We start from the raw sequence: 24,216 nt of genomic DNA, 5'->3' as shown, positions 1-24,216 counted from the left end.
AAGAAAAAGCGTGATCTTTCTTTTGTGACATGAACCATTTACTAATAAATATAAAGCTATATAACAGGTAGCAAAGGAGTCATTACAAATATATGACCATGAAGATATGTGCTCATTAAATGCAAGAGGGAGCAAAATACTGAAATAAAAAATACAGTTTGGTCACTTCCTCAGTCTCTGAATTGTGTCCTTTTCTCATCCAGCACACTAGATCAATAACTAGAAGCTTTTATTTGATTTATGATATATAATTACTGTGCAGTAGTTATTTTCAAAATGTGGGATTTTTTTTCTTTTCTAAAGTTAATTCATGGCTGCAACCCTATATATACATTAGAAATTTATTTATCTACCATATTGTTACCTATGCACAGCTTGTTTTCTTATCAAACTGAGCTATCATGACATATTGCTAATATATGCTAATTGCATATATCCTTACTTGGAACATGATAGCTTAATGACAGCATTAGTTTTCTGTTTAATATATACTACAAAAACCCTAAAAGAAAAGTACTGAGTAATAACACATGGAAGAAGGAATTAGATGGCTTCTTTGAAGTAATTTTGCATCTAAAAAACCTAGTATTTAAGACATGGTTGGAAGATGATAATCAGAATTGCTCCTGCACAATTCTTATAATTTTTAGGTATTACTTGCTCAAGACCCTAGACCAACTTTGAGAAGTAAAAATGCAAACAACAATGCAAACTAACGTATGCTCCATCATTGCCCTGACTGAAATATTTTCTCCTTTCTCTTCAGCTCTAGAACCGAGATGCACTTAGTAGAAAAGAGACAGCAATTTCTCATTTATATAGTTGACTCATAAGGAGTGAAGGAATTTCATGAACTGCAGTTGATAGTGGTGCCACATATTTGGGCAAATTGGATGCACAGGCTAATTTTCTCATTAACTGATTCAGCCAAATCTAAGGCTCATGAGAGAATATTGATCTAAAAACCTCTTGGAAGTGCAAATGAATTTTTGGTGAAGCTATTGACATTAAGATACTGTTATAGTTAGGAATTTGTCAGACAACATCACTACTTGATTGGATCAAGGCACATAGGAATGCTACTGTATTCAAAATAAGCTGGAGTCTTAATTTTTTAAATATTTGGTTGAAATAATTCATACCCCTGTGTCTGATTAGCATATGCAAGGAATGTATGACAATGATGTATCCATTTATTCAGCCAGCTCTGAAGGAAGAATACAGTTTACTGTATTTTCCACATAGCCACAATTTCAAGGACTTTAGGACTATGATAAGTAAAGACAGAGAAAAAAAAAATCAGGACACTGTTTCACTACAGGTCACTGGCCTGAAAGATTTTGACAACACAGTAAGGACCACTTAGAATAAAATGGAAATAAATTAAATGCTATTATCAAGATTGAGGAAGGCTGCTTGAAATTCACAACCTTATGCTTCAAATTTCAGAAGATATGGATAAAATTTGTGACAGTCATAGCTCTTTGTGTATCTTTGCAGCTTTTCTGTAGATCTTAGGAATGAGAACCCATTACCAGACAATGCCAAACTGAGCAGTACACCTGTGTAGATCAGGAACAGCCAATCCTACACAGACATGGCTATTGTCAGAACCACAAACACGAGTTTGTGGAACAGATTTCCTCCAAAGACTGTCACTCAGTAGCAAATAAAGGCGAAAATTGATGGAAAAAAAAGGTTTGTTATGAACAGCAATGCTGACCTTTTTTTGAGACTTCCCAGAAGAGGCGGCACCAAAGTCCTTATATTGGAGTACCCTATCAAAACCCTTCAAGAGTCATTACAGAATGCTGTGGGAAAAAGCTTATTCATAATAATTTTAACAAGTATGGAAAGGGAGAAGGAAATGGTAATGTAATTTTTTCGTGTAGGGTGATTTTTCCTTTATTTGGATCGTAGATTCTTCCTCAAATCTTTTGATTCCATCACTGCTTTTTACCTGCTCAATAATTTTGACATATACGTGCACAGTGACAGTCATGATACAATGTTGTTTTGCACACAACATATATTCCAGAATTTCTTTCTTTATTTCTTATAAACCTAGAGGACTTATGAATAGAAAGATTTGCCAGCACTTACACTTCAGCAGTCAGTCTATTCATTTTTCTAGTACATAAGGCCAGTCCATTGGCATGACTATTTTTTTTAACAATGACCAGGACAATTTTCTATGTCTGTCATCCACCTCCAGCCCCTCAGGAGGCTATGACCCATCTCTCTAGGCTCTTCTGTGTGGAGTACAACCTACCAAATTAATATCAAGGATTTGGAAGGAGGTCTGTCCTATGCCTCCAGATATCTCATTTTAAAGATGCCATGAGTAATTTTTCTGATGGATTTGATCATTTAGTATCACTGCAGGTTTTTTTTCCAAGAGTTTAAAAACGATGCCATCTTTTTAAGTTATAACCACTTAAAAGAACAAAGATGCACTGTTAGTTTTCACAGGCAAGGAAGGCATCTGAACTTTCAGAGGAAATTGTAAGCTACTACTCACCCAGATGCCAATTTAGTTCTCGGATCTTAAATTCTCTTTCCATGTCAGACTTCCTGAGAAAGGAAGAGCAACAGCCTCAGATCTGTCTCTGGTAGAGCCAGGAGATGACTCAGATACTGCACAGTACTTGCGTAGCGGCAAAACAGATTTTCTCATTGCTTTGACAGCTGAGTTCTCTGTTTAGGAGTGTAAGTTCAGTAGATAGTGCCAAGGATGCAGAAACTACACCCACTCTGAGCTGTCTTCTAATTAGGCAAAGGTTACTAGTTTATAGAACAGTTATTCCTGTGTTTTTTTAAGAGTTGGAACTTTTAAAAAAAATCTCATATATGACTGTATTAACATAAATTTTCTCAAATACTGCACATCCTATGTAATTCTTCTGATTATTTCTGCCAATTTATCAACCTCCAGTGTGGGATACAAACATCTGAATATCCTCTTAGGGAATAGGGCTGGGGTTTGTACTTCCCAGCATGTCCTTCAATTCCATTCAACTTTCTTTTCCATTTATCTTAGATGTGTAGAAAGATGTGTTGCAGCTAAATGAAGCAAGACTACCCTACCTCTCTGGATACTCTTTGCCAAAATGGTAGGTAATAATAATGAAAGCAGAAACTTCTAGATGCAAATCTCACAAAGAATATTTCTATTGATTTCATCAGCCAGTGAACTGTCATGCATTTATAATGCAGGATTTTTGTGCATATTTCTATTAAAATTTGCACCCAGTCCTTGTAAAATTTTAATTGTAGTTTCATTTTCCTGTCCAGGGCTTTTATGAGCATTTTCTAGTAGAAATACTTCTGTGATGTTTCACATCACTTGTGTAATTGCTCAAGGAACATTTATTATATGTGAACTATAGCAACTAGGCATTTATGCAACCTGCATATGACTCAGAGCTTGGAAGTAGAGTTTTGTCCTTGTTACAGCCCAAGAAAAATCTATGAACTTTTAGCATTGTTTTCTCTACATGTGTCTTCTTCTATATTTTATATACAGTATGAGTGATGTATTTAGACTAATATCAAAAATAGTGTAGTAACATAAAAACATGGCAAAACTCAGTTTTATAAAACGGAAGAGTTATCCATTAAGACACTGCTATGTTTTTAAAATTTCAGATAATTTAGAATGATTCTTTAGCTTTACTGAAGACTGGAGCTAGAATTAATAAAAAGAAAAATGAAAAATCCAGGTCAGACTCAGCACCTCGTGTGGGAAGGCTTCAAAGAAGTCTTATACATTTGTGAAGGTAAGAAGCCAAAACCCAGAAATATCTGATGAATGTTTTGCAATCCTTATGGGTAGGCAGCAGTATAAGAGGTGTGATAAATCAATAGAACAAATTGTCAGGCCAGTAACACGGCTTGCACTGTGCTGCTTCTCATTAGATGCAGCAGCAGTTGCAGAAAAGCTATTACAGCATTCAGCACTGCTAATGAGATGTACTACCACAATTAGTCTGCTGACAGAGTATACAGTCTGCAACTGGGTTACCCTAAAATATTTTCACGTGTAAGAGAATTTGGCAAAGACAAATTTCTGATAGCTACCAAAACTGAAAACTTTCCTAAAATATTTGTTGTAGGCTGATATAAACATCACCTTTGAAATCTGGTTCTGCTTCAGATAAACCTGATCAGTAGTAAGATCCAAAGCCAGTGTTTTATTGATATTTAAGCCAATGCATTTGATAAGGCCCTTGATTACCTCCCTGAAACTCAATGTCAAGTTCAAGTGTTGGTTGAAGAAAGTTCCAGTTTCTAAATATTTTTCTGAAAAAACAGAAGGGAGTTTATTCAGCACATCACTGTTTAGGCAGGTTTGCAGCTCACAGTAGTTCCTACTTTGAAGACTATAATCTATAACCTGGGTACGAATTATATAGGACAGAAAAAGGGTGATATTTCAATTTTCTTTTTATAAGGAATATGTTTAAAGAAATTTCAGGAAAAATAATTTAATGAAACTCATAATGATTATTTTAGTATACCTGTACTTTTAAAATATTTTGATTAAAAAATACTTTCCTATTTGTTTCAACTATTTGGTTAGGAATATTTGGCTCTGATCTCTAGGTGTGAGGTTAAAGCCTGATACAGCTCTTTGTGGTATTTCTCCATAGGTGTCCATATCTGAAGATTTCCAGCAGATTTATGTTTTTCTTTTAAACACAGAAATCAATGATTTTTTAAGTTTACATTGATTTCTTTTTTCCATTCTGTTTTTTATTTTTTGATAGTCATTGCAGTAACATACCATGCTATACAACATTCTTATTCTGTTTTCCTATTTTTGCTGAAAACATCTGGGCCCCGAGGGCTCCTCCAGTCCCTGCTCAGCCCCCACTGGCCCCTGGCCCCTGCAGCACAGCTGGACTCCAAGTGCCCACAGCCCTGCCCTGCCCTGGGCCCTGCTGAGCTGGGCTCACCTGTGGGACCGTGTCCCAGCCCTGGGAGATGGGCAGTGCCCAAGAGCTGGGCTGCCCCAATGTGCCCTGGCTTCCCTGCTCCTGGCTGGGGATGGGATGGACTCTGGCTCCTAGGCCACGCCAGGGGAGCAATGTGCTGCTGCTGGCCCCTCCCCTGCTCCTGAGGAGAAAGTGTGCTCTACTGTTCTACACTTATTATTCATATGCCCCCTCTTTCTTTCTCTGCAATATTAGCTTTTAAAAATGCAAGAATAACTCCATCTTCTTCATTCAGCTGTTCAAGATGGTCACGCCTGCTACATGAATGTCTCAGTGCCTTCCCAATGGCAGATAAGTGTATCAGCTCTGTGACAATCTTCCAGACAGATAAACCCAAACATCTACACCACTGTGAATTTTCACAGGTGGGAAACTCTGCCTCCTCTCCTTTCTTCCTTTCTCCCCCTGAGCTCACCCAGTCTCACCTACAAATCTGCATCATCCCTCCTTGGCCAAGGGTCTCTGGCTCAGCTTTCAGCTCTCCTTATGGAGACTGGTCCTGCTGCTCCCTTCTGTCCTGTCTGCCATTACCAGCTCCTGCTCCTTGTTCGCCAGGAGACCTGCCCTGATCATGCCACTTCTGTGCCTGTGGATCTCCACAACCTACTCCTTCCTGCTGGTCAGCTCCAGCCCTGGCTGGCTTGGCAGCTGTTTTCTCACCACATCTTCCTACCCTCATTCCTAAACAAAACCACACTGTCCACACAGCTTTTTCCACGAGTCTCCCCTGCACTACACTCTGAACACTGCAGAGCATTCCTCACTCCTTTTATTCAATCCAAACTGAAGAGTCTTAAAAATGAAATGCTACTTCTGAATGCAAGTTCTAATATGTTTTAGGAAAACATGTAATACAAGGGAACACTGCAACCTTTCCCCTAAAAACCCAGCAAAACAAAACCACACAAATGCACCCATACAGAACAAAAAAAGCCAATAAACTTTAGCTATTCCTAAGAAAAAACCCAGCGAAGTCCTTCTACCCTGTTCTATTGTCTCAAAAGGAGTTAAAAAAGTTAAAATACCTGCTGACTTTCTTTGTTTCCTTAATTACAATTTTGCTATTAGAAGCAAGAGAGAGATTGCTGAACATGCATGAATAGCATGAAGGGCACAGGAATAGGAAATTATGATTTATCCATGATACATTGCTGGTTTGCAAGATGTTTTGGAGGAATCTTTCAAACACAGGGACTCAGTAAAAAGCTTGATCCCTTTTGTGAACAAAGAAACTACATAGGGATGGCACAGAAATATTGTGATTCCTTTAGGTAAATGGTAAACACATGAAACAAATAAAATTGATTAGTCTACTTTCAATACTTTTAGCTTGATTTTTTTTCTCCTCAGGCAGCTTATCTTCCCCTTTAAAAAAGAAAAACCAGCTAGAGTCTATTATTAACCAAGGTCAAATATTACCTATAATTTGTAAGCAAAATGAACTAATTCAAGTCATGGTTTTGTACACAAGGCTATGAAATCTCACTCTAACCTTTCCATGGCTTTACAACTCATTGGTGCACAGTAAGTACAGCCTCCTCTTAATGAAGCTGAGTCTTTATATTTTTAACACTCATTTGGAAAACCAATTAACTCTGGCTCTATTGAACAACTTGAACAGGAAATAAATCAAATGTTAAAACATTTGTGAAGAGCCAGACTTTCTGTAATTAGAGTACTGATGTGCCCAAGGCTGACTATGTAGTGTGCAGCATTATAGACTGACAACTTCAACAGTCCAAAGCAATTAAAATTGTATGCTCCCCTTGCTACATATGCTAGCATCTAGCAAAACCACCATATGATATTTACCCTTCATTTGGGCTCAAGTTCTTTATGATTTATAAGAAGCATAATATTCCTTCTTCAATTTAGAAAACTAAAACAGTTCTAAGGTTTTAAATTACGTTCAACATAAATATCCTGCAGGAAGTGTAGAGTCTGTTAGGTGGGAGACAGCATAAATTTCCTAGGCAACATTAACAGGTTCACTGACCACATGCAATGTTTCCAATGAAATTGGAATTTATTGTGGCAAGCCTTAAAATGTATTTGCTATGACTTTCTTTGCTCTTCTGCTTTATTTGAATGCACAAAGAGAAGGTTTATTAAATCTCAGGAATAAAAAAATCAGTCGTTCAGTATTTTTTCAGATGTTTAGTATTACCTCTAAACTTTCACTATTTGGACTTTTCCTGCCTATAAAAAAAGCAGATGTGGAAATAAAGTAAAATACATACTTTCTTCATGATTCTCTGTTCCCATTGACTGTCAGGGATTCTGATTTGGCTTAACTGGTGATCTGAGTTATTCACCTATCCCTGAAGCTTACACAAAAACAACTCCAAAACAGGTGTCTATATATACCTCAGAATAGGTGTCTATAATGATGAGATCTACATAAAATCTTTACACTTAATAACTTGAACAGTGAAACATATACTTTCTACATTAAGTACACAGTTTCTTAGTGTGTACATACTTCATCTTGAATACCAGATACAAATTTTAGTTAAAGATAATAAAGTTGTTAACAAATTCTTAGTAAAAAACACATGACCTGCAAGTTGCATTCTAGAGAAACATCTCACAGCGACAATACAGAGCTTCCACAAACTACTTCAAGCATTAGAGTTAAAAACAGAGAAATAAATTTCATTAAGTGGCTGAAGAATTCCCTATAGATGAAATACCTTCCAAAATTCATGCTCAGGCTTGGAGTGACTACTAGGATTAAGCAGAAATGTGAGAAATCTGTGGGTCTATACATGGTATGTGAGTACCTGACAGCAAGAAGCTCCCTCTCAAGGGCCATTACCATGCTGGTGTACTTGGACCCTGAAGTGCTCAGAAAACCTGGACAGCTTTCTGGGTTCCAAGCAGTTGTTGAGTTGCCAAGGGAAAAAGTAAAATTCTCTGTCAGCCTTAGCAACAAACTGTGGAAATGGAGGACTAGTCCTTGCCCCTGAACCGTGGCTGGATTAAACACTTCTTCAAAAAGTAGTTGCAAGCACTTTTGATGAATTTATCAAGCTGGGGATGGTACCCTGTGCCAGGTAGATAATAAACAGAACACTCAACAGTAAAGAAATTCATTAAGAAGCCCATTTGATGCAATCTCAGTAGGTTTCTGAGTGCACTGCAAATGAAAACAGAATTAAAGTTTTGAAAAAGAGTAAGAGAAGAGTAAACATTACACAAGTTTATGACAGATATACTAAACTGCAGTAGTACAGACCTAGAATAGATCAACTAAGATGTCCTTTCCACTGTTTCAGTGAATTGGACTGGCATTCAGGAACAGGCAGCTAGAAGAACCAATAACCCCTGATTCACATTCTCTGTAGTTTCTGTGTCATTACTGGTACTACATGCCCACCAAATCTTGTATTTGATACTTTTTTATAGAGCTGGTGTAATTCAGAGCAGCTTTGATAGTCTTAGCTTTGGTTACTTGAAAATGAATGAACAAGCTGCTTATATCCTCTCTTAGGGGATGAAGAAGTCAAATGGTCTAGGGACATTTGCTGAGAAAATTTCAGCTGATAGTTCCTTTAGCATGAACAAAGCAAGGTATCAAATTATTTTTTTCAGAGCCTGCTACAATGCTTGCATGGGTAAATATAGGCAATCTCATTTCAAATATCTTGAAGGCACTGGTAGATATTTAAAATATAGCATAAGAAGGGAAAGACCTTTCGATACACTATTAGATCTGCTCTGTCTTACAGCTAGATGCCCCTCATATGAATAAATCTCACTGAAGTCCTAAAAAGAGACACCCTCCTGCTGACCACAAATCACACACATGTATTCAAAGCTGAAAATACTGATGTCTAGAAGACAAAATCAGGCTTCAGAAGCTTTAAACATTGCAAATATTAATACCAGGAACTATCTATAAGAGATAAAAAACGCACCTAACAGAGTAAGATTTTATTTCTGAGAAGACTGGACAAATATGGATAACTAAGATAGCAGACAAAACTAGAAGTATATGAAAAAAGCTTTTTTGAAGACAGAAAACCTTTCAGCTTTTTCTTCCAGGAACTTTACTGAAACAATCAAGGGACCTAAGAAGCAAGACTTGATTCCACTTTTCACAGTCTGTAGCTGAATGTTATATACATACATAAATGACACAGCTGTTCCTTATACAGCTGTTTTACCTATGGGCAGCAGTTTTCTCCATGTTTTCTTCATGCTAAGTGGTTATAGCATAGAGATGTAATATTTTTGGCATTTCATACTAATGAAATTTTTCCTTTGCTAAGAGACCATAGATTTTTTTGGACAGTTTAGCTTATTTTGAACTCACTTTGTTCAGAAACCTTCCATAAGTTTTGAGTATTACTTCCTTTGTTAATATTTAAAATCTCCTTTTTCTGATAGCTCAGCCTCCAAAAAGCTCAACTGTCTGCAAGTAAATAAAGAAAAAAAGTTAATTTTAATAACTTTGCTGACATAACCACTGATGCAAATAATACTGATCATTTCACAGACTTTTTGTATCTGATATTCATACTTGTTTATTATTTCATTCATAAGTTCTGTTGCAGACTAAATTCAGTTGTTATTTTCTTAAGCAGCAACTATATAATCTGTGAGAATTTTATGTGCTTCAGTCTTAAATTTAAGACAAATTTATTATTTATCTTTTCAACTGCATTTTTTCATTTATCAAAATAGAAAAAACCTTAAATATTCTGTATCTCATTTTCCTCATTCATTGCAGTATTGGCTCTGAGAGAGCAAAAATAATTATAAAGTGTTTTTATTATTTAGTAGCTCATCTATAGTAACACCTTGAATTATTGCCTGTACACTACTAGCAAAAAGTGAAAACCTAACCTATTTTGTATGCCCTTGTACTCCCAATTTCAAGAGGAAATCATTAACACTAATTTTTTTAGACTCTGAATCATTGTATCTTTATTTATGATCTTTTTCCACTGAAAGACATTTTAGTTCTGCTATACTTTTTTTTTCCCTTTTTGTTCTTGGTTATTGAAATTCATTTGTTTTGACAAAGGCACAGAGTATTTCCTCTTAGCTTTAGATATGTGACTGGAATACTTAGTTTGAAAGCACTGTTCTACATACCTTGTACTCTTCACTGAAAAAAAAAAAAGGAATTTTCACAGATAATTTAGCCCATGTAAGATCTGGTTTGCTTTTCTGTGGAGTTGCTAGGGAAACACATCTATTAATCTGAATATGAGTTCAGAAATGTTAAAAAAAAGATTCAACAGAATAATTACCAATAATCACTATGAGAACAGAAAGATGCAGCAACAGTCACAGGACTTTTTCCTTTGTCCAGTACTATTCAGTATTTTATTTAATTACTTGGGTGGAGTTATTAAATATACAATTGTATAGATGACTTCAAGGTGGAATGTTAATACATATATGTTGGAAATTCAAATTTATAACTTGAAAGTCATTTTGATATATTGGACATAATTAAAATTTGTTGGCTAAAGCATACTTTTGGACTTCAGATTTCTATAACAATAATCTCTTGCTCAAGATTATGTACATTATCTGGCATCTTAACTATTTAAGCTGCACTCCTCTTAGAAATCTTTCCTCAGAGTTACTATTTTTGCCTTTTCTCCTATTTTACTTGTATGTACTGCTAATTTCAAGAAAAGAAGCAGAAAATGTCTGCAATGACAGATGTGGGAATACCACACAAATAATATGACTTAGAGAAAAAAGAGGAAGAAAAGGAGTAAGAAATAGAAGCACTTGAGAAGTACTCTCATGAAAGATGCAATATAAAACCTAATGCCCTTAAAAGCAAAGATGAGAATTTTCCAATTTATGGAAATTAATATGAAAGTATACAGAGAAGAGGAAAGGATTCAAGCAGAGGGATGATATTGTTGAAGATGCTACAATATTTATTAAAAGGATTAGCACAGCAAATCCAATTTTAACTTGTACCATATTGCTGAAAGAATTTAACTCATGTAGCAAAATACATTATCCAGAACATCTGATGCAAACAATTATTAATTCAATTCGCATTTAATATACTAATAGGGAAAGCTGATTTAAAATAAAGAATAACTTATGAATCAATGTTTTACATTATGTTTAATCATTTTTCTTTCGTATATGGGAAATGACTAGAACTTCTACTACAGTTTGCACCTTTTTTCATGAGAAAGAACTTCTGGTAATACTGAGGAACTACAAAAATTCATTAAAAAGAAACTCTTTTACTCTTCTACAAAAAATGCACATATATTTGAAATTATAACCAAAGGTCGGGAAGATAGAGAAATCTCAGCTGAAGCAATTTTAACACATTTTTATGATGGTTAGAGATCACAAAAAAATGTCCATAAGACAATAAGAAATGGAGCAAATAAAATTGAAAAGAAGAGACAGGTAAAGAAAAAAGCAAAGAAGGGGAAGTACAAAGATGTATCAGTAGAAAAGATGAGTAAAAAAGAACAAATTACATCGTTAATACTTCTATTCTTTTAGAACTTTAGATTCATATTTGAGATAACTGGAATGGCTCAAATCTTCCAACATATAGTGCAACATAACTTAGAGTGTGACCTTCATCCTCATGAAGAGAATGCCATTAAAAAGAAGTATTTTTTTTTCTTTAATATGAAACCAGAAGTTGAAGAATAGACAATATTTATTCTCCATTAGGATCATAAGACAATAGGTTGATGGATCAAGGGAAGTAAAAGAAGCCACACAACTTAGTGGTATTTTAAAGAGCTAATCAGACACAATGCTTGATCTCCTGAAGTAGATTGTAATTTTATTTGAACAGGACGATCTACAGCAAATCTAGAGCAAAAATCAGGGCGGAAAAAAAAAGGCTTCCTTAAATTTTGTTTAATAGTGTTAGTGGACAGGATTTTGATTTACATTTCTAAATTATTCATCCTACGTTGCATGCCGCCAGTGAAAATACATTAATGCTCGTTACAGTCACTGAAGAAAACAAACTCTTGAACCATGCTAAGTGGCTTAAGGTGTAAGGGATTAACTTGGAAAACTGTACCCCTCTTCACCAGCACCTGAGGAGACCAGGGAGACAGAATGACTGTGGGTCTGCAGGTAGAAGGGGCTCAGAGAGCTTGTTTAGGACCCCCGATATAACTGCAACAGTGTGCCCACAAGTTATTTCTCCCTAATCATCCCAGACCAGTATTAATGGTGTCAAGACAGCTTCTATGAACAAAAAAAAGACACTAGAGGTAACTTCTAAATATGCTTTTCCATACTGAGCACAAAGGGTGTATTTGGACAGATTTTTCAAACATTTCCACTGAATTCCAGAGTGATTTTATGATTCTGTGTGATTTAAAATAATCAAGCATATCAGATGTTGACTGTGACGTTCCTATCAAAAGCTAATTTTGTTTCACAGAGTTAAGACAGTGCCTATTTTTCAAAATAAATCACCTTTTCTTTACCACAGCCTCTAAAATACATTTAGAATTCAGGATTATCTTTGGTATTTAAATTTAATTACCAAATTAGTGACGAGCGATTTTCTCAAGGTTGTAGCACCACAACCATACACAATGCTGACATGATGTTCTGTAGAAGTGCCTTTCACAATGACACATTATTGAGCTGTTTACTGATGAGGTATTTCAATGTCTTTGTGAATATTCAGTTATATTTTAAGTGGATTTTTAAAAATCTAAATTCATTGCCTTTTGGAAACAATAAACTAATGTTTTCAGTAACTTCATGGATGTACAAAATTACTTGTATTTTAGAACTTGTCTGCTCTTTGGAAAATGCAATCACCAATTTTAGGTTGTTGTAATATCCATAAAAGACCTGTGGAACTTCTCCACTGTAGTTATTAGTCACCTATCCAGAATGTTTGGGCCATCAACCAAACATGTGGAGAAAGTGGAAATTAAATAGCATTAAGTATAGAAATAAAGAATGACTTGGAAAAATCACCTAGTGTATTTGTGACTTGTCATAAATTTGGTTTGCCTGGACAGGTTTTAGCAGCAGGAAAGGGCTGCAGGCAGTGGTGGCTTCTGTGAGAAGATGCCATAAGCTTCCTCCATGTCTGACAGAGCCAATACCAGCTGGCTTCAAAACAGCCTTGTCACTGGACATGGCCAAACCATCCGTGACAGTGGGAGTAACTCTGGGATAACAGAGTTAAGAAGGGGAAAAACTCAGGAATTGCAGTTAGAGAGAGAGGAGCAAGACTTTGTGACAGCAAGAACTCAGCAGACACCAAGGTCAGTGCAGAAGGAGGGGTAGGAGGTGCTGCAGGTGCCAGGGCTGAGATTCCTCTGCAGCCCCTCTGCAGCCCATGGTGAGGCAGCTGTGCCCCTGCAGGCTTTGGAAGGCCATGGGGATGCAGAGATCCACCTGCAGCCCGGGGAGGATCCTAAGCTGGAGCAGGAGGGTGCCCAAAGGAGGCTGTTACCTCATGGGAAGCTCATCCTGGATCAAACTCCTGGCAGGACCTGTGGCCCCATGGAGAGGGGCCCACTCTGGAGCAGGATTTGTGACCCCATTGGGACTCACACTGGAGCAGGCTCCTCCTGAAGGACTGCACACCATGGAAGGGACTATGCTGGAGCAGTTTGTGAACAACTGCAGCCTATGGGATGGATTCATGTTGGAGAAGTTCATGGAGGACTGCCTCACATGACAGAGACCCCACTCTGGAGCAGGGAAGAGTGTAAAGAATCCTCTCCCTGAGAAGGAGACAATGTGTGATGAACTGACTGCAGCCCACATTCCTCATCCCTCTGCACAGGTTGGAGGGAAGAGGTTTGAGACTGAACTTGAGCTTGGAGCAGTTTGTGAACAACTGCAGCCTGTGGGATGGATTCATGCTGGAGAAGTTCATGGAGGACTGTCTCACATGACAGAGACCCCACTCTGGAGCTGGGAAGAGTGTAAAGAATCCTCTCCCTGAGAAGGAGACAACGTGTGATGAACTGACTGCAACCCACATTCCCAATCCCTCTGCACAGGTGAGAGGGAAGAGGTTTGAGACTGAAGTTGAGCTTGGGAAGAAGGGAAGAGTGAAGGCAAGGTGTTTTAAGATTTTGTTTTATTTCTCATAGTCCTACTCTGATTTGATTGGTAATAAATTACATAATTTTTTTCCCAAAGTCAAGCCTGTTTTGCCTCTGCCAGGAACTGGTGAATGATCTTTCCCTGCCCTTATCCCGAGCCATGAGGCTTCCATTATTGTTTCCCTCCCTTGTCCAGAGGAGGAGAGGAATAATAGAGTACTGACAGAAAATACTATGTACCGAAATGCATTTGAAGAAATGAAAACATTCCCAGAGAACTGCACCAGATAGATTCAGCAGCCAGAAACTGTAGTTGTAGTGACAGGCAAGTCAGAGCTAGGAATAAAATTACACTGGATGGTGTAATTGACAATATATTAGCAACAATTCCTGTAGTCTGTGTTGCCTGAGAAACAGAATTCAGGTGAAAACCAGCAAAAACCATTTCCTGAACAAAAAGGACAAATTCTGTGAAATTCATAGGGGGAAGAAAAAAGAGCTACTAGGGTAGTTTTTCTGAAAAATCTCAAATATTCCAAGCTGTAAGAATTCTGCTTATATTGAGTGACATTTTCCTTGAGGACACATGTACTGGCAGCTTTCTCAATGCAGTACTCATGTCATCTGAGTCAGGGAAATCACTTACGCATCCGAGGAGCCTCAGCTCTCCCTGCAGACAGCTTTGATAAACAAGATTAATGTCTTTTCACAACAAGAAAAAGTACCTTCAAACCCTGACTTTTCAAAATAGTCTATCACTAATTAAAAAAGTGGGTTAGCAAGATAAGTAGCACATGAGCAGTAGGGTTAATAACAGAAATGCCCACAAGGTGAAAGGAATTCCATCCACTAACAGACCTGACAGTTGGTATATAGGATACCATTTGTACCATGACAAATTTAAAGCCTTGAAAATCATTAGCATGGCCATGCAGAATTCAAGGGAGCCTTGGTGCTGTCATAAATACTACCAGAATTTTCTACAGGACTATCTTGAGAAAATTTACTTAATATTTCACATAAAAACAAGCTTTTCAAATGTTCTGAAAGACTACAGGACTATCTTGAGAAAATTTACTTAATATTTCACATGCAAACATAAGCTTTTCAAATGTTCTGAAAGCCTTAGATATTAATTCTGACCAATGAAAATGACAGCAACAGTAGTAGACAGATGTCTAAAATTATGTGAAAGATGGTAACTTCACTGTAAGTAGTTAAATTGAGATGTTGTATTTCTGGGTATTAATATCTTGCTGCTTCTTGGGTATTAATATCAGCATTCAAATTATGGCAATTTTATGAGTTAGCGAACTTCCAAATGTTTATCTAAACTGTTCAAAGACATTGGATAAAAATAAATATGCAGTCTAGAGGAGAAACTCTGCCTAGTAATAAATAAAACTTTTTCAGCTCTACATATGATATACCTCATTATTAACACCTATCTTGAGAAAAAGTATTGCTCAAATGCAAACAAGACAATTTTTTTTTTAAATTCAGGAATATAAACTTACAAATGTAGTTTTAAGTCAGGTGGTAATTAAGTCTATAATTGACAAAATCAAATCTGTTATCATCACTTACTATTGAAGCTATTTAATGACTTAGAGTAAAGAACTACTAGTTGGAAAATGATTTCTAGATACACATAAATGTATCAAATTTTTGAATATACACAAAAAACCCCAGCCGATTTATAAAACTGATTTTTTTCCCATATTAATGGGTGTAGAATCAGCTGGAGAGTATCCATTTCCAAGTCTTTACAAATTAATTAAATAAATAAAAGGGGGCAGAGGAGGATACACTATTAAGTTTAAGGGAAACTACAATTCCCTTGGATTTTAGTGGCAAGTTTTCCGGCATGGCAAATGTAGAACAAAGCTGTAATATGAATAACTTGGAGCATGCATGCAACTGTGTCAAGTACATTCACTGCCCTGAATCACAAAGGATTTTGGGGATGTGCAGTATATTTCACAAAAAGTCTTTTGTATTATACATGCTAAGGTCAACTGGATATTTGCTTAAAAAAGGAAATTAAATAAGATTAAATACTATTACATAACCTTGCTTGCTTTATAATGCCTTATTAAGTAGGGGTAAATAGGATTTATGCTAATCCCAAATTTATACCATTAATCCTGTTTTACAGTGCATTTATTTTTGAACTTTTTTCCTCTTACTACAGTCCTTTCAACATTTTCTGCGTTTACAAGACATTCATGTAATAAAATAGCAAGGGTGACTCCATGGAATGAACATTTTGCCTGATCTATACAATTACAATTTGTATGGTCATTACCTGACATAAGAATGAGTGATGAGCATTTGACAAAGGCATGGCAATTTGTTAGCATTGCCTGCTGGCTTGAGTGACACTTCTATATTGCCCTTTTTTTTTTTTTTTTTTTTTTTTCATCCTGGAGTCTTTTTAACGCTTTGGCTCCTGATTGAATTCTGGGACAGGCAGTTGCTGCAGCCTCTAAAATATACTTTTGAAATAGCATTGATGGTGTTATGTCATTCCCATATTCTGGTACATTCTTTTCTACATATTGATTATTCCACTGTTTACCTTACACCCCTGTGTTCACAAATCACCATCACTAATATCACTGCACAGCAAGCAAAGGGCTACTCATGTGCACAGCACATGCTCAGTGGGTAAGGTAAAATCCAAATGCAAATTGAACTAAACCCCAGCATAGACTCATACAACATCAATCACCCTCGATTTTGGACAAGGCAGCTATTCATGACACATAAAGCTCCAACAAGGCAAAGTACAACCCCAGCCATTTTGGTCTGAAATTGCCTTGTATTTTAGAAATCCCCTTGATGTAGGGGAATAGCCTGCATTGCAGCTGCAACACATCCAGAATTCACTGTTCCTCAAGGAATGGTCTGTGGAGACTGGGTTCCATGCACATACACATGAACATTCCCTGAGGTGTGCGAGTGTTGTTCTGGAAGTGCTGCATAGCCATAGACTGTGCAATGCAACGTCTCCTTATTTTTGTTGTAGACAGGGAACTTGCCTGTGGCTGCAGCTATAAAAACAGCTGGATCAAGGTCAGGAAGTCAGCTATCTCCAAACTGCTCACACTGATGCAATCCTGCTCTTTTCTATGTAGTTTCCTTAACTTCACACTGGTGCACAAATTATTAAAAGCAAGAAGCACCTGACATTTCTGTGGCTGGTTTTCTGAGCCCTTCCTGATACTTCTGCACAATGGCCTTTGCATCTCAACATCAGCTTTTGATTTGTTTTCAAGATGTATCTCAATTATAAATATACCACAAAGTACCCAGTTTCATTGTGTCCTTCCTAATATAGATAGGTTGAGATCTGAACTGAATGGAAAGCCTTCAGGGAAACCTAGGATTTGGAGAGAAAGAGGTAATGCCAACAGTAACCTCTTATAATTAATTTCTGACCTTTTTCATTACTTTTCTCGCAGTAATTTTGACGATGTGGTTTATTGCTGAAAATTTCCTATTTTGCTAAACCTAATACCTTACTAATGCTTTACTTAATGATTATATCTGTAGATTTCAGAAGCAACATGGATGAAGTAATATTATGAGAACACTGGCATCTGGCTTGCAGCTTTTCAGCATGGAGTAACCAAACCATTCAGGAAAAATGAAGCCTGTGCTTTTTTTCTGATCTACTTTGTACAAGTATTGCTGTTTAACCCATGAAATAATTTTGGGTTTTTTTCTGTTAACAAAATCTATAGGTACCTCTTTTCCTATGTCTATTTAAATGATAAATTACATTGATTTCAGTCTGTATTTATTTTTGGCTTTAGTATAAAACAAAGGAGAATTGATTATGAAGTTGATAATATCTTTTCCTAAAATTCTAAGGATATTCAGCTTGAAATAAGTTGAGCAAATCAAACTGCTATATAGGCACACTTAAATAAAATGGTGCAGAGGAATACATTTTTTGTGTGCATTATATAGTAAGCTATATGGTATTGTTGTCATAATTGAATTCCAACTTGTATTTATGTTAATTGTTTTCATCTCAGATGAGTAATTAAAAATTACACTCCATTCTTTTTTAGTTTGTTTTATTATAAAAAAATATACAACCCCAAAATAACTTCAGTTTAATCTCCTCATTGTGAAGCCAATGCTCAAATGCCTGTAGCACTGTGAAGAACACAATTGTTACAAGGAAAAGAACAAATGCTATACGACATCTCCTGTTTAAAACAATTCTTACATTTGAGCAACTAACTGAATATAAAAGCCCATAAATATCTTCAGATTTAATAGTTAATCCATTTAAAATACACTGCTCAGCCTGTAGTATGTCTAGCGCTAACAATGCTCTGCCAGACATATAAGTAAGAGGAATGCAGTAAACACACAAATACTTCAGATAGATACCATCTATGTCAGTAGTAACAATGACAGAAGATACAGAGACATGATAACGAGAAAGATCCCTTTAGTAAAGGAAATTTTTTGAAAGAGATTTCAATTAGGATAGGTTGAACATTCAGTAGCATCTTTTTATTACCTCATAGCAATTTTTGGCATTTGTCCTGGCAACAAACAAATTTTCTATTTTTATATTTGTAAAATCTTAGTAACTTCTGTTAATACCTGAGCCTTATTTGACCCTTTTTTTCTCCCTTTCTGTGACAGCTACCTAATTACAAATAGCCAACACAGTGTTAAAATGATAACCCACAGAGAAATAGAGGGTATTGCCTTCAGCAATGATAAAATTTTACTGCAGCATTGACCCCTTCTGACTTCTGACAGTTTGCAATGAGTGTCTGGACTGCTCTGAGCTACATTCTTTGCTCTACTCCATCAGCACCTGAGGGTCCCCAAGGGCTTCTCAGAACGCAGGAGACTGCAGAAGGTACCCCTCAGATGTAATCTTTGCAGAACATAAAAATGGATAGTCTGCTCCAGTCTCCTCAGTACAGTAGAGCTTGTTCCTCCTTGGAACTTTAAATCTAGAAATGTAATTTCAAAGACACTGATACTGTGTTACAAAGTGGAGTTTGTTGTTACATATGGGGGAGAAAGTAGTTCTGAATATACAAATACCAAAACTTTGACTCCTTGCCATGTCAATGTTAATTTCAGCTGTCATTATTTAACCAGTACCTTTCTACATGGGTTCTTATTTTTGACATAGTCAAGTATTGCATCTCTTGGTCTTCTAAAACATACTAATATAAAGCAGTGATTTAGTTTCATCATTGGCAGCATCTCAGGGCATATTTCCCAGGACTCTACTAAATCACACTATACATTACCTCAGTTGACAACTTTGGGGTTGTATTTTATTAAAATGTTAAAATACCAGCAATTTCTCTTATAACCATAAAACACTTAATGTACGGTCAAAAGTGGATACTGTAGAAAATACATTCTTTGGGCAGAAAAACATTTAACATTTCCTTTGCATCATTTTTCTGACAAAAGATAGCTTCTATTAAAAAACAGAAAAAAGCCCAAGCAAAAGTATCTAAGAAGGAGTAAACTATAACTCCATTTACCTCCATGTGCCAACAGAGTCTGCTTGAGACTAATTGTCTGTTGCAAAAAAGCACCATTTCTTAATAGCTGCTACTGTCCCCAGCACTGGGGGTGTTCTGCACAAGGCTGTTGCACATAGAAGTGTTCCCCTTCTTGAAAAGTGGCCAGTTTGGACAATTAATAAAAGTACAAGAGGACTTAATTTACTTACATTCCTAATAAGAAATCTGAAAGTTCATATAGTCAATAAAGAGAGACAATAATTCTAAAGAAAGGTTCAAGATATTTGATCAAAGTAGTATCCAAGTAAGTACATCTGGCTGAGCATTATGGAAAAAATTATGCAGTATAAAAAGCATAAAACTGTTTTCACCTCTGAAAATAATTTTATGCAACCATCACAAACAGTCTCAATTCTCATTTCAGAATTTTGCTGTAATAAACCCAGCCTTCACTGGAACTGCTCCACATGTACAATACTGGGGAACTAGGAATTAGACTCAATCTATTTAATTCATTGGCAAAGAATTCCCCATCCCTGCTCTATATCAGATTATGTCCAGTCAAAGCCAATGTTCTATCAGCAGTGGTAGCTGGTAAGATAAGATCACTATAACCACTTTTTTTCACATATCTATGAATTCTTACAGATGTATTGTCTGCAAAGCACACCTGCTGCAGTGAAATGTCAACAGGCAGCAATTCCCTTTTTAATGGGAAAAATATAACACCACAAAATGGTCTCCACCAGAAAATATATTTGGACTAAAAAACATGTTGTATACTTTTATAATCTACTCCACAGAAGTTCTTCATCCATTATTTCATCCCTGCTCATTTTTGGCATGAAGGTTTCAAGACTGTAAATGTTCTGGAATTATTTATTTTTGTTGTTCTTATAAATAGCTATATTCTTAATATTATCACAAGGGATTTCTGCATTCCTTCAATACTGAAACACAAAATAATTTATATCTATGTTGATGGAAATTGGTCATATACAAATATCCATGTACACAAACCAGATTTTTGCCAGAAAAGCAGTAGAATGGCTGTATGCTGAAAAAAGGGCTTCTTTCACAAATAGTAATGATGCCTAAATACCAGAGAGTGGAAGAAACACAAGCTTTTGATCCAAAGATCTTTCAGAATCTTTGTATAAAATGACAAGTGGATCAGGTTCTTTACCACTTTCCAGTGCCCCTCACGTGAGATTACAAATCCCTAGCCTGTGTATTTTTTTTTTTTTTTCCCCCTTTTATAGCAACAGATCTCTTTCAACAGCTTCCAGCTGTGATTTGAAGTTTTTGGAAAACATGACATTTTAAAATTCCTTAGGTTAAAGACATTAAGAATTACACTCACTTTGAATTACAAGTCTGCATAACTGTGTCTTTGGATACTTGTCTAAAACTCAAATTCTCTAAATTACCATTGTCACATATCATCTAAGCTAGGAATATGTAAATTTTTCATAACTAAAATATATCAGATGCCTGATGTTAATTTTCTTGTCTTAATGTTACTTTCCTAATATGATAAACTCCAAAACCAATCCACAAGGTAAATTCTTTGCCTCCAGTACCCAAATCCAATGTTAATTCCAGAGAATCCCACTTTATTAATTCCCACTATTTTTTTTTATTTAAAAATTCAAATTTTAGACTTACTATCCAAGATGTGGAGTACAAAAATATGATTATTTCCCGCTTGGGGACATTTTAACAGTATGCCACTGAGATTCTGTGTCCTATCTGCAGCACATTCTGAGTGCTCTGTACTCCCTGCTGCTGGCTCCAAGGGTGTGATGTGCTGCATCCTGGCTCTCCTGTGTGGGGTTGAGGTGCCTGCAGTTAGGGCTACAGCCATGAAAATCAAGGAAAGTCTTGCTAGAGGGAGTGGCTCCCAAGTGCTGAAGTGGCATATGATTTAAAAGGAGTTTCTTGTTTCACTGTGCTCATCTTTGGATGCTGCATGGAAACTTTAGTGACTCCTTTGAATTTCATGGGGCTAACCATACCTTCCCTATGGCATTTAAAAACACTGTCATTATTTATCAGAAGAAAAATTAATAATTAGCAGGAGAAGCAACAAGCCAAAATAATACCATTACATGTATGTGCACTCCACCTTATTTGAATGAGCTCCTCATCACCACACTTACCCCATATTAATATAAAGAGATGTAAATTTGATCAGACCCTTAATTAGTCTGTCTTGTATACAAATAGTAAACAATGTAAAATATGTTGTTAGGCATGTTGTGACAAGAAATACACAAGGCATCTCAGCTCAGAACTTCCCTAGGAAATGTTAAACAGCAAAGAGAGACAAAATTTTACTTAGGACAATTAAACGCAGGCAAGTTACTAAAAGTAATGTAATTTGGAAGCAACAACACAGTAAGATGCTGAGCACAAGCAATATGGGAAGTGAAGAATCATTGTGTAAGTTTCAGGAACTGTGCAAGTAGAAGCCTGACAGGTGTGGGGTCAAGATATCAAAATGTTATTGCTTTGTTATGATTATATTTTTGCTTTATTTTATTAAAAATGAATCAATTTGTGGTTTGAAAGCCCTGAGGTCTTGCTTACCATTACTGCCTCTGCACTGACGATTATTGGCATGGTGATATCACTCTGTGATGTTATTTGGTTATTTAGTTAAATGTATTTCTAGTACCAGAGGCTGGCACTATCTAGAAAGGGCTGGATGTACAGTATTTGGTTTCACAGCTTCCCACTGCAGATACAACCCCTACGTTACAGCACAGATCATTTAAAAATGCTAGCACTGAATTGCAAACTTGCTGTAGTAGCATTTATTAAAAAACATACCCATTTGAAGCAGTAATTGTTCTGCTACCAGGGCACAGCCCTTCATAACATCCCTTTAACAGTATTTTTATGAAGATAGAACTTTAATTTTTCCAGTAGCTACAAAGTGCAATGCATGAGTACCTTTTCTCATTTGTTTTTCATTATGTATCACTACCCAGAGGCAATCATTAGCTAATTTGCTGATTTACAGTTGCAGTTTACTAGCTTTAAACAATGCTAAGTCATTATGATTCCATTCTTAGTGCTGTGAGAGGAAAATAAGTGTCCTTTCACTCTAAGCTGCATAACAAAGTCCCTCAACATATGTGCTTCTAGCTTCCCTCACATCTAAAACTTATACATTGTTTTCTTTGTTAGCATTAACCATAAATGGTGTTTAGTCTGCAGCTTTCTCCTATACTGCAGAGAACTCTTATTTTGCCACCCATCACAACCCTAATGAGCTTGTCACAGAAAGTATCAGCTATTGCTTACTCACTTTCCTAATGAAATCCATGTTGAAAAGTTAGTTGGTTACTGCTGGTTTTTCCTTAGTTGCCTGAGACATTTTTTTGGCATATTGTAAAATGCAAGCAAATGAACTGAAGTGTAGTATGTCTGTTTAATTGCCCTAATATGTACTGAGATAAAATGCTCCTCTGCATGCTGGTAAAGGAACACAGGAAGATGGTGTGTCCCCAGAGGGACTGCAGAGCAGTGTGTGTCTGTCTGTGCTCCTGAAAGGGCTCTGAGCATCAGCAGCTGGAGAGGGGCTGGGACCTCTGCTGGCAGGAAGGATGCCATTCTCCAGGCAAAGCACTCGGGTGAAAATGAAAGCCTATTGTCTTCACTATCTTCCATGTATAGTTCCTGGGAAGACTCAAGAATGAATAAGTGGTTAGGGATTCTTATAAAGTTAAAAACCTTTGTGTTGATATGATTTAAAAATCTCTTCAACATAATTTAAAATTGGATGCAATACATGTTTTTCTCAAAACCATCTGAATGAACTGAAGCTCTGGAAAGAAAGTAAGCAATTTCTAATAAAAATCTTCACAGCCTTCTGGTACAATCTGAAAACCTGTAGTTGGAATCTTCGTAATCTAAAAAAAACATAATAGGTATGTGTTATGAAGCTGCACCAGACAGCTAAATTTTACACTGTCATATTACATAAAATCAATCTTCTTAGTCTACCTAACATGTTATAGTTACATGTTTTCAGCATAAACTGTGAAAAAACAACAGATGAAATCTTCTGAGAAATAAGAGATGTTGAAGAACCTCAGTCCTCTAACAGCACTACCTTGTCAATTAAACTGTAACTCACTTCTAAGTGCTCTGAGCTAATTTAAACCACAGCAAGCCAGATCTAAACCACTGTGGGATGCCCCTACAGTCATGCACAGTCCTCTAATAAAACATGCACACACCTTTCTTTCCTTTGATCACTTATGAACAAGTAGTAGGTACTTGATGAAAAACTTGGGCTTATCCAGATCAGCGGGTGTGTTTTGAATAAGCAGGAATTTTGATTTCACTTTCTCCACTTAAAGGTTTATGAACAAGTAGTAGGTACTTGATGAAAAACTTGGGCTTATCCAGATACAGTGGGTGTGTTTTGAATAAGCAGGATTTTTGATTTCACTTTCTCCACTTAAAGGACTTTGATATATAAATTACAGACTTACGTTGAAAAATGAAGAACTAATCTAAAATTACTGGAATTGCAATTTAAATTATAGTCTGGATATTTTCCAGTTGTCTTAACAGAAATTAAGGAAAGAATCCAAATGTTCTGGAGAAGGAAAAAAAAGCCCAAACTATTGCTGATGA

At 36.3% G+C, this 24,216-nt stretch overlaps 1 protein-coding gene across 7 annotated transcripts in view; it reads right to left on the bottom strand.

Annotated features, from left to right (window-relative positions):
• The window catches only part of KHDRBS2 (KH RNA binding domain containing, signal transduction associated 2), a 340,609-nt gene that overhangs the window by 79,114 nt on the left and 237,279 nt on the right, over positions 1–24,216 (bottom strand). The gene's annotated exons all lie outside the window — the stretch shown is intronic.

Source organism: Passer montanus, unplaced genomic scaffold (assembly GCF_014805655.1).
Source record: "Passer montanus isolate IOZ18808 unplaced genomic scaffold, ASM1480565v1 scaffold11, whole genome shotgun sequence".
NCBI lineage: Eukaryota > Metazoa > Chordata > Aves > Passeriformes > Passeridae > Passer > Passer montanus.
The sequence above is the reverse complement of the archived record's forward strand: the minus strand, read 5'-3'. Positions and strand labels throughout refer to the sequence as shown.